The sequence below is a fragment of the Diadema antillarum genome, unplaced genomic scaffold (genome assembly GCF_040938485.1).
Source record: "Diadema antillarum isolate AM-2024a unplaced genomic scaffold, OU_Dant_1.0 seq00000112_RagTag, whole genome shotgun sequence".
Taxonomy (NCBI): Eukaryota; Metazoa; Echinodermata; class Echinoidea; order Diadematoida; family Diadematidae; genus Diadema; species Diadema antillarum.
In genome coordinates, this window is record NW_027271196.1 from 1,310,330 (window position 1) to 1,321,663 (window position 11,334).

At 38.2% G+C, this 11,334-nt stretch overlaps 1 pseudogene; it reads right to left on the reverse strand.

Moving 5' to 3' along the window:
• Window positions 1-391: 391 nt before the first annotated feature.
• On the reverse strand, window positions 392-8,488 carry LOC139727035 (echinoidin-like; annotated as a pseudogene).
• Window positions 8,489-11,334: the final 2,846 nt, after the last annotated feature.

The following is an 11,334-nucleotide window of genomic DNA, read 5'->3' on the forward strand; positions in this document are numbered from 1 at the left end:
GTTTTGTTTTTATAGGGTACATAGATACAATGAAACAGAACGTAGATTTCTTTCCCAACTGTTTCCAACACGCCTTTTTGTTGTTATTTTTTAACTCTGCCTCCATTTTAAGGCTGATAAACAGTATCTATAAACCTGCCCATGTATTCAAGTTTGACCGTGACCGTGGCGGCCAGTCATAATTATACGGCTTGCCCACAGATATAATAAGAGCGTAACAAAAGAGAGGAAATGAAATTATCTTCAACATGGAAGCTCAAACTTTTGTTGCGGATGCATGATGGATGAAACAACTACTCTTTATCTACCGCCCACTCAAGTGAAAGTGCTGTGAGAACAACAACAATATGAGGCTGAATGCGGCAACGAGTACAGCGCTGTCGACCCTCATTTACCAAACGGGTAGTTTGCAAATGAACGCTTCGATAGTGTACGTTAACTCCAAAGTGGGTATACAGGCCAGATCGTTCCAGGTGTGTCCCCAGTCCGCGCAGAAGGAGATACAGTCTTGCTCGCCCTGATAGCTGTTCGGCTGTCCGGGTGCCCAGTTAAGGTAGTCAAGGGGTGAGCCGTCGCTCCAGGTGAATGTATTTTCCGTGACCCTGTCGTGCAATCCGATCCAGACCCTGGTCTTAGTGGACACCTGCGAGAGAAACCACAAGCAAACATCAATACATGCAGGCTCAGTGCAGGGGAACGACGAAAAACAAATGCCCAGCTAACATTTGGACGTTTTCTGAACTTTCTTGAAACGTTCCAAGTTCGTTATTTGAACGTTTTGTCAAAACGTTTTCAAAACATCTTTTTGTGGAAGGTTTTCGACGTATTTAGAACGTTTCAGATGGACGTTATAAAAATGTTTTGTTAACGTTTAGAAAACCGATAAAAAACCTTTTGGAACTTTTAAGGACCTGCAGAAAAATTTTTGGACGTTGTAGACGTCAGTAAAGCCTTTTAAGAATATTCAAAACGTTATGTGGACGTTCCGCTGACGTCTAGAAAACCTTTAAAAAACCGTTTTGAACGTTTAAAAAAAGTTTTAAGAACGTTTAAAAAGTCTGATGAACCGTTCCAGAACATTTAGAGAACCTTTCATATCCATCTAGAAAGTCCAAAAAACCTTTCAAGAACGTCTAATGTTTATTTTTATTGGGTATCAAAAGAGAAATTATAGTTATGAGATTATACAGGCACAATCTAGGATTAATGTGCCCTAATCCTCATCCTATTGACCGATTCGGGTTCGTTGAGGGCAGCAGACATTTTACGGCACAGGGCGCAGCCATAGTGGGTGTATCGGTGTGTATCACCCGACCCCCCTTGCTCTCCCCCACCCCCGGGCAACATGTTTATCACGCACTTGTAACAAAGGTTCGCGCACTAGCAAGCATTCGCGCACTCAGTACGAGACGCCCATTGGCTAACGCAGTTTTTCATTCTGCGCGCGTGCTAATGTAGGGAGAGGGGTGGGGGAGTGCGGAGGGGGGGGGGTCGGATGATACACCCAGTATGGCGCTGCCTATGCCAAAAATACACATAGCGCGTCACAGAATCGGTCAATAGGGAGCTTTAGATTTTAGACGCGCGGACGTTCAAAGGAAAAAAAATGATCTGAGCTTGCGCAGTAGCGCGCGTAAAGTCAATCTATTTTTAGCTTGCGTCGCCTGAGTTGTTTACTACGCGTACTGGGCTATTTTCACGTCCGCACAGTTTGCGACGTAGACAGTCAGACCGCAACGCTGCTGTTAATGAGCTCAAATCAAAAATTTATCGTACGCGCAGGTTTTTGCGCATGTCCTTCTCAGCACCCGAGATTTTGCGAGATAATTCAGAGACAAAGTGCATGGTCTACGAGATTCACTTATTGACGACATGAAGATCTACTATCCGTGACTAATTGACATGGTTTGTGAATATTTGAAATAAGTCACACCTTTTAATGCTTACATTATGTAAAATGAGCTTATGATACCATTATTCATATCTCTGCATTATATCAATATTTTCCAAACGATCCTGAGACAAATTAGAACAAGGCTTTCTATTTATTGCCAACCCGACCCGTTCATAGGTTGAATCACCACATGAATGATAGTCAACGTTTTAGATATACTTGTTATAATAGCACAGTAAGAACTGAATTGGTCCCTCGCTTAGAAAACAATAAAAATTGAAAGTCTCGTCGAGTAAAAATCATAGTGTGGCAATTTGAGATACATGAATGATCATGCGCTCCCAGGGTATCATTAGATAAATTACTCAGCGATGTATACAGTGGATTAATAAGGAATAATTATTCTAATACCAAATAGAGAGCCCCAAAGAACTCATGTGCGCAAACTTAGTGCTAGATCTTTTATTATTGATTTGTATGCTTTTTATTAATGCACGCTACTCTATCTAGTTGTGAAAAGTTCAAGCCAAAGTTGAGCTGTCGATCAGAGTGGAGTGTTGTTCTTGTTGTTTACGTGGAGATCTTAGCCAGCTGCAGTTGCCTGAACCTGAGCGCGTATACATACATTGTGTGCGCGCACACACACACACACCATAGGGTCCTACACTGTCATCTACACACAGTGTATTACTGCTATGCAGAGTACACGTTTACTGTCATTCCGCGAGGTTCGTTCAACTCTCCACTCAGAGGGAATTAACCAATCAGAAACGCGTATTCGCGGCAAACTGAAATCTCGTCAAAAATTAACTGTACAACGCAATGATCTATTCGCCAACCTGACCCGTTCATAGGATCAGTCCACATAAAGTCATTATGTTTTCATAGAATGATATTTCCTCTTTCATTTTATACCTCTTCCATTTTGGTCCACCTTAATTTCGTTGGTCTAGTGTACCCCTTAAGAAAAATGAAAAATATGCACATTTTGTGTTTTATAATTTCCTTGTTCAGTATATTTTATATGTCATAACCTTTTAAGTGGTCAAATTTCATCATAGTACAACTCTTCAGCTTTTTATCAATGTATAAATCATGAAGATTGGTAGTGTCGTTTAGATTTACAGGGACTCTAAAAATGTGGTCTCCCAGCTCATTACGTATTCATGTCAGCGAGGTCCATGCATACGCGTACGATAAATGCGAAGGCTTTTCAGGACGTTGCGGTCTGACTGTAGAGAGCTTCTTCATGCACTGATCATATGGGGGCGCGATTTTATTTTTTTATACGTTGCGTCCCAGCGTAATCTAAAGGTACTTTTCCACACGACGCAGGGAGAGGAGAACGTCCAGCGCAAGCGTCGGCTCAAACGTCCGCGCGTCAAAATCTAAAGCTCCCTAATATAATCCTATCCTAAACTGTTCCTATTGTCCTACCACCTATACCTATACTACATCTTATTCCCAATTGAGAAATGTGTATCACATTCTTTATATACCAGCAAAATGTTGTAATGCATGAAGACATGGTTACTTAGAATAACACACGCACCTTAATTAGCATATTAACATATGAAAATACCTCTTCATAACACAATTTGAAATTGTGAATAACTGAACAATAATGTATAGGTAAGTTTATTTTTAACACAGACAGTTTGAACCCATCATAAATCTTTAAATTTCAATGTCTTTCATCTATTTCTACTAGTTTTCAAGTCATATTTGCATATTAGAATATTCATAAATACGCATGAATATTCATTATAAAGAGACCAATGACGAACACGTAGCGGACCAAATAAAAACGTTTTTAAAACGTTTAATAAAGACAAAGTCGACGTAGCAGACCTAATAAAAACTTTTTGTGGATGTTTATAAGGACGAAGACGTAGCAGACCTAATAAAAACTTTGTGTGGATGTTTATAAGGACGAAGACGTAGCAGACATAATAAAAACCTAACGTCCATTGACATTTTAAAACGGTTTCCAAAACCACCTGTGCTTTGCGGTAAATGCTAAGTCCCAACTTTGACGTTGTATGCAAGTTTTAAAAACGTCCATTTTATACGAAGACGTACGGAACCTAAAAAAAAAAAAAAAAAAAAAAAAAAAAAAAAAAAAAAACGTTGAGGAAACGTTCTGAAAATGTTATGTGTTTGCTGGGTGTGTAGAGCTACATTTAATTTACTTTTTAATGCCATTGGCGCTTTCACCAATAGGTGTATGTGAACGACTTCAAATTTTGTAATGAAATGCACAGGGCTGAATTAATTATTTTGTACTTATTATACTAACTCAACATTTTCGTAATGAGAATTTGTTTCTCTTTATTGAAATTGCAATTAAAAGATCACAAAATGTGTTTTTACCAATACATTACTCTCCTCCGATGCAATCGCTAAAGAGCGGATATACGATAAAAGGTAGGCCTCCGCGGAAATGTCGGAAAACCGAACGCCCACACAGCAATATTGTGCTTAACAATCAGAGTATAGTTTACATTTAATACACAGAAGCAAGCATTGACGGTTTTCACTAAAAGGTGTCGTTTGGCGTGAGTACTGTATAGGATCTGAAACCCTAAATATGCTGCTCAAGATTTCATGTCAACAGTAAATGGGGTCTAGGTGTGTTTCTCTCTCTCTAAAAAAAAAATGTTGTTTTTAATCGCTCCCTGTAATTTCTTCGTTTGTTCGTGATTTGTTATGACTTGCTTCATTTAAGTTTACAACTACTCCATTGTAAGTCGAGCTCACCCGCTTGTTCCGGAGCGTTTCGTAGAGAGACACAATGAAGTCCATTTCCTCCTGTGAGTGAATAGAGAGGAGATGGCCCAGTTGAGGTGCACCGTCTCTTTCATTACATGGAACAGCGAAAGAGCGGCAATGCAGCTCCGCTTCGTGCCACGTCGTGTTCTCCACCTAGAAGTATCTGAGACGAAAATAAGGCGAATCAAAACGAAGTAGAATTTTGTAAAGTTGCACACCACGCTCAGCTTGGCGTTGAGGAAAAGAGCAAAAACATGAATAGGAATGAATGAAAGATGTTTCATCACAGTCAGACTCGAGAGAGGTTTGGAATCTTCGAATTTTCATGCTTTCGGAAATTGGTTTCAACACCACTGCTCACAAAAAGTGATTATATTGGCAGTGTTAACACTGTCTTAACTTCATTGAAATCCAACTGAACTGAACACACTGCATCTTTCTAAAAGTTGTATTTCGACTTGGAATCAAGAGAGCTTAATAATCGTCCTTCACATCAAACTATTGTACTTTGGAGTCTTAGAATAATCTAATAACAGTGACTATATTGTAAAGAAAGAAGTATCATCGATTAACTATCGCTTGATCATTGGCGAATTTCGTGATGTGTGGGTGACAGCATTTTTATACCCCCGCCAAACGAAGTTTGAAGGGGGTATATAGGAATCAGCGGACGGTCGGGCGGTCGGGCGGTCGGGCGGTCGGTCCGTTGCAAATCTTGCGTCGCGAACTACTTCCTCAGTTTTCAACAGATTCCCATAAAACTTGGCACAGATGTGTGCCTTGGGTTGTAGATGTGCAAGAGACGTATTTTTTGACAGTACCCAAAAGTACGTTGCCATGGTAACGGCATATTATGGGCAAAAATGGGTACAAATCTTGCGTCGCGAACTCCTCCCACAGTTTTTGATCAATTTTTATGAAATTAGGTACAGATGTTCATCTGAATATGTTAATGTGCAAGACACATATTTCCGCAGTGGCAAAAAGTGCGTTGCCATGGTAACAGCATGTTATTGGTAAAATATAGGGCAAAATGCTTCATGGCAAAACTGCTTCATCAGTGTTCTTCCAATTCTCATGGAATTCATATTGAATGTTTGTCTTAGGATATAGGTCAGCATGACACATTTCTTGACAGTGACAAAAAGTATGTTGCCATGGTAACAGCTCACATATTATGAGCCAAAATGATGGAAAATTTTGTGTTGCAAACTACTTCCTCGGTTTTTGCCCAATTTCCATGAAACTTGGTACAGATGTGTGCCTTTGGTTGTAGATGTGCAAGACGCATTTTTTGACAGTACCCGAAAGTACGTTGCCATGGTAACGGCATATTAATGGCAGAAGATCAAGGAAAGATCTTGCGGATTTAACTACTTCCTCAGTTTTTTGACCAAAGCTTATGAAATGTGTCGGAAGCTGCGTTGCCATGGTAACGGCATTTAAATGGCAGAAGATCAAGGAAAGATCATTTCTTGGGTAAGACTGTCGTCACGGGGCGGGGGTATTAATCACCTTAAGTGATATTTCTAGTTTTCTTCTTCTTCAACTTGTTAGGAGAGCAGTGAGAGAATGACAACAGCTATAGCGTCTCTTCATAATGCGTGTAGGATTAAATGGGAATTCATGGGAATCTTATTAACACTCTGTAACCTTCATAAGTCCACTATGTCAAATGTCCACTGGATGAAACCACTGAAGTGGAACTTTCCCCACCTCCCAGGTTGAAGCCAGATAATTGTCAATATTGGCTATATAAAGGTGAATGAGTACCCGCAATAGAATAATCGTACCAGATTTGGCAGTTCAGTGTCAATGTACGGGCATGAACTGTTCAAAGCAAACAGTCATATAAAACATCAGACTATGTATAGGCAGACCGAATGCCGCATAGCCAAATTATATCCAAGTTGCTAGATCAGAGATCCAGTAGGAAAATCACATTTCGAATATTGATCTCAAATGTTCACAATGTTAAAGGAGACCTCCGAATGATTTTCATATTTTTGCATTTAAACAACTATAAATTAGTTATACTGAACATGCTGAAGACAGAGTTTCAGAATTTGTGATCATTGGGGTGAAGAATAAGAATGGTTTGAAAATTTAGAACAAATTGCAATGAACAAAATTGATGACATGGCATAGTCACCATAAGAATGCATGAGTTGGGGCTCAAGGAAGCAGAACAAAAGAAGAAGGCATGCATAGATTATACGCAGGGGAACTCGCAAGCAAGCGGTATTGTAATGGAATTACACTGCTACATTTCTGAATGTGAACCTCGTATGTCATCATCCTTGCTCATGCAGTGTAATTTGTTCAGGTTTTTCAAAGTATTGTTTCTATGCTCAAGAATCACAGTAAATTCCACATATCTATACATGGAGTTGTCGATTTATGTACTACATGATGTCAAATTATGAAAATCGTTATAGAGCTAACATGAAAAGCATAAAGCCATTATTTGACAATCTTATATACATTATTTGTATTGTGTGAAATTGATATAAATTAAACATATCATAGAATGGACATAGATACATCAAACACCAAACTACATGATGTCACGAAACTCTGTTTCAATTCAGCCGTAAATGCACATAAAAGATATATTAAAAAAAAAACTTCCATGAACTTTATAATTCATGAATGTGACTTTCCTAAACGTATTTTTCATACGACTAAACAGAATTTTCTGGTGATAAGTTATTAATTTTTCTTTTTTGTTTTAAAAAATGCAAAAAAAATATTTTTCAAGGAAATTTTTAACTCTATCATAAGTCATAAAAACAATTTTACCATACAAAAATGCCATTCTTATACTTTTGCCATTGATTTGTTGCAAACAAAATATACTCATTAAATTTTAGAATTAGGATTAACTGCTTGAATTCATTATTAAGGCTGCACAAACCCTTGAAAAATAAACAAAGATTTGTCCTATTCTCACAGAATTACCTACAAACTTTAGTCGTTTAGAGTGTGTCCAACCTGACATTCATGACAATGCGTACTAAAAGGGGGAATATAATATATTCTCCGTAATTCTGCAGCCAAAATGAAGAATGGTTTGATGACCAAAATGTAGGGTTTACCTAAAATCAGAGTTTGTACTGTAATGTCTCCATTGTAGAACACTGACAGTGATTAATCAATGTCAGAAAAGATACAAGACGAAACCAATTCTCTCCGGACCCTCATGTTTGATTCCATGTTCCTTGAAAACAAAATATCCCACCCTGTACAATCCAATTAATTCCACTTGCCAGAGACTAGGACTATTTTCACCGTCTCTATTCATCTCACTCTTTTTGTGTGTGTTTTCATTTTGCCCAATATTTTGGAATTTTCTCGATAACAGAAAAGAAGAGGTTTTAGGTTTTAATACTTGACTTTCATATAATTTGTGCTTTGTACTTACTCTTGGCAGTTGCTTGGCAGCAAGTGAATATTACAGACAACAGGACGGTATGATATAGGCCTATAGGCCTATATTAAAATTTTATGCAACAAAACTTATTGAAATCACCTAATTAAGCCTGCATGCTGGGTAGTGTCATATCTGTGTTTACAAAGTATGATGAAATTGAGGAAAATTGATGTTAGTGAAAAGCAATGCCATACACAGAATAAAAGTCAAATCAAATCAAATCAAATCAAATCAACGTTTATTCTGATCACCACTCACCTGTAGCAATGCCCCTGGAATGCGGTCCACAACGGTGGGCAGCCACAACCACCGGCCTGGGTGCCTTGCAGCGCTGCCAGTGCAAACCCGAAAAAAACCAAGGGGTAGAGCCTCACGAATACAGAAAACATTCTGCCGAGTTCCTCGTATCTGATAGGTCAACACAAACACCAAGCTACTCCTTGGCTACACTAACTGTGGCAAGTCCAGCGCTGGATCTTTATAAGGTGAGTGCTAGTGATAATCCCTACAGATACATGGTGTAATGTTCTGCGGAACCTCTATGTCTATTTTGATCATCAGTCGGTTTGTTTTTCATAGTCTGTCGTGTGTGGTTCATGTTTGCAGGAAGAGCGCCGACCGCTTCGAGAGAAATGAACTTCATCGTATTTACACAAACTATATTCTGATTTCCAGCTACATCCTGTCTTGATACCACGTAGGCCTATGGATCATGCTGGTTCATGTTTGCAGGAAGAGCGCCGACCGCTTCGGGAGAAATGAACTTCATCGTATTTACACAAACTATATTCTGATTTCCAGCTACATCCTGTCTTGATACCACGTAGGGCTATTGATTATGCTGACTGATTCTTTGATCGCGTATTCTTTATGCGTGACATTATATTCAAATACATTTCAACATATATTTTAAGTAATTCATAATCCACTTGTTACTCAAATGAATAAAATTATCAATAACAGAAAAAGAGCAGAACTCCAGAAATTGGTTTGTTCTTCAAATACTAGTGTAAACTGCTGGTATTGACACCATGATCACATGGTTATTATGCTCATTTCTGGAGTTGTGATGCGTGTAGATACACACACACACACACACACACACACACACACACACGCATACACATCTATATATAATTACAAATGAAGAGTTTGTTCGCAAAAACCGATAAGTCCATTTTTGAAGATTTTGAAGTACGGTCTCTGTCATAAAGTACAAAATAATACCTTTTAAATGATATATTGGTCACTACATAGAAAAGTACATTTTTGAAGTTATGGTCAAAAGAAGTTAAACATTTCTTGTCATTCTCTTTATTTTTCTTGACGTTTAATCGCAAATATCTCCATTTGGCAAATATGGACTTGTCGGTTTGTGCAAACAAACTCTTCAAGTGTATGATGTAACGAGATTCGGAGAATCGGATTCAGTTTTTGCTATAGATTACAACTTCTGAAATCGATTGTACCTTAAGCAGAGAAAAGGTTATTCCTATTCAAAGGGTCGTTTCAAGGAGCTTATATATGCGTTATTATGACTTTAAATATTTAATGCTAATACATAGCTAAGTTGGGATCATTTTGATATCTGCACCTGTTTCGGTCGATGGTACATGTTGTTTGTTGGTAACCATACACGAGAAATATGCTTAAAATTTATAATTGTTGCGTCATAGGTGAACCAAAGAGCGTGTTATAAACTAAGAGGGTGCACTCGCGCTATTTTACACGTAAAAATGTGTAGTACGCTATGGAGCCCAACGGCAGCCATTTTAGGAAGCAAACCGCTGGCTTATCGCGAGCGTACGTGACTTATAAGGCTGGGTTCACATAGTATACGGTATATGGTATTCGCTATTCGCTATTAGCTATTCGCTATTCTCTATACGCTATACGGGCATGGCGGGTCACAGAAGGTAGCACACGCGTGTCCTACATTCTTTTGCCGCCTATTCCTGAAGTTAATTTCTGTAAAAAAAAACAAAAAACAAAAAAAAAACTCATTGATATTCGAAAATAAACTCTTTTAGGACTATTTGACTTAAAGAAGAGAAATCACCTCTGCAAATTATTGAAATTCTAAATACAACTTTGAATGATTTTTTAATGGAGTTAGTTCAGCCAGTCGATTGAGATGGGGTTATACACAGTAAATATTAAATTTTATCTATTTCTTTTGGGGGGATGTTGGGGAGGGGATTGGGGAGGGAGAATGTAATTCGAAATACTGTATATGTTTGAAAATATGTGTTTTAACATTTCAAACATGTATCAGCCTAATTGATTTTATCAGTTATTCATTAATTACGTCATTTTTAGGGGGGGGGGGTAGCTCAATTCTACTACCCCATCCCAGTTCTGTGAACTCACAGCAAAAGTAAAATGATAAAGAAATTATTTTATAAACAATATTTTCTTGGATTAAATCGATTTTCACATTATTTGTAACTTATCATAAGAATGACTATAGTAATCAATAATAAATATTCCAATAAAATGAGTACCAAGAAATCCTATAATTTGTTACTTACCTTATCTAACCAAAGCACACATTCAAAACACCAGCTGCCTCACCCGAACAGGATGATATACGCTGCACGAAAGTCGAACAAGCACAATTCCCACTATACTGTATAATACGCAGCTATACGGCATTTTCGAATAGTGCCCTCTTATGTGACCCGGTATAATCCTATTGTTCGATTCAAGCTATTCGCGTGCCCTCGAAAACGTGCACCGTATACCCGATTAGTGTCCTCCTATGTGAACCCAGCCTAAGGAGTGAATTCTGCCTCCCTTCACTTTCTCCATTTTAAGGGGGCAAACAGCAGTATTAGTCGGGTACCTAAGGGGGGGTCACCATGCATCCCCCCAGGACTCTTCGAAACTTACATTTTCAGGATCCTCATGACATACCAAAACATAATCAAGATGTTAACAGGAACGAAAAGTGGCTGTTCTAGGTGAAATTTAATGTATTCTATTGTTTTTCATAATTTCTTATGTATTTCTTTGTTTTTCAACTTTTTCAACTTTTGTTTTTTCTTTGTTTTTCTATTGGAAATTGTCACTGACCACTTTTCTACCATAATTAGCACAAAACTAATCAATGAAAGTGATTAATTGTAAAAATAATCAGGTTTTCATGACTTTCATGACAGAGCACCTGTTTTCCATAGGAAATGTACACAAAAGCACAATATTGTGCCCGTTTTGGGACGACATTCCGTTACAA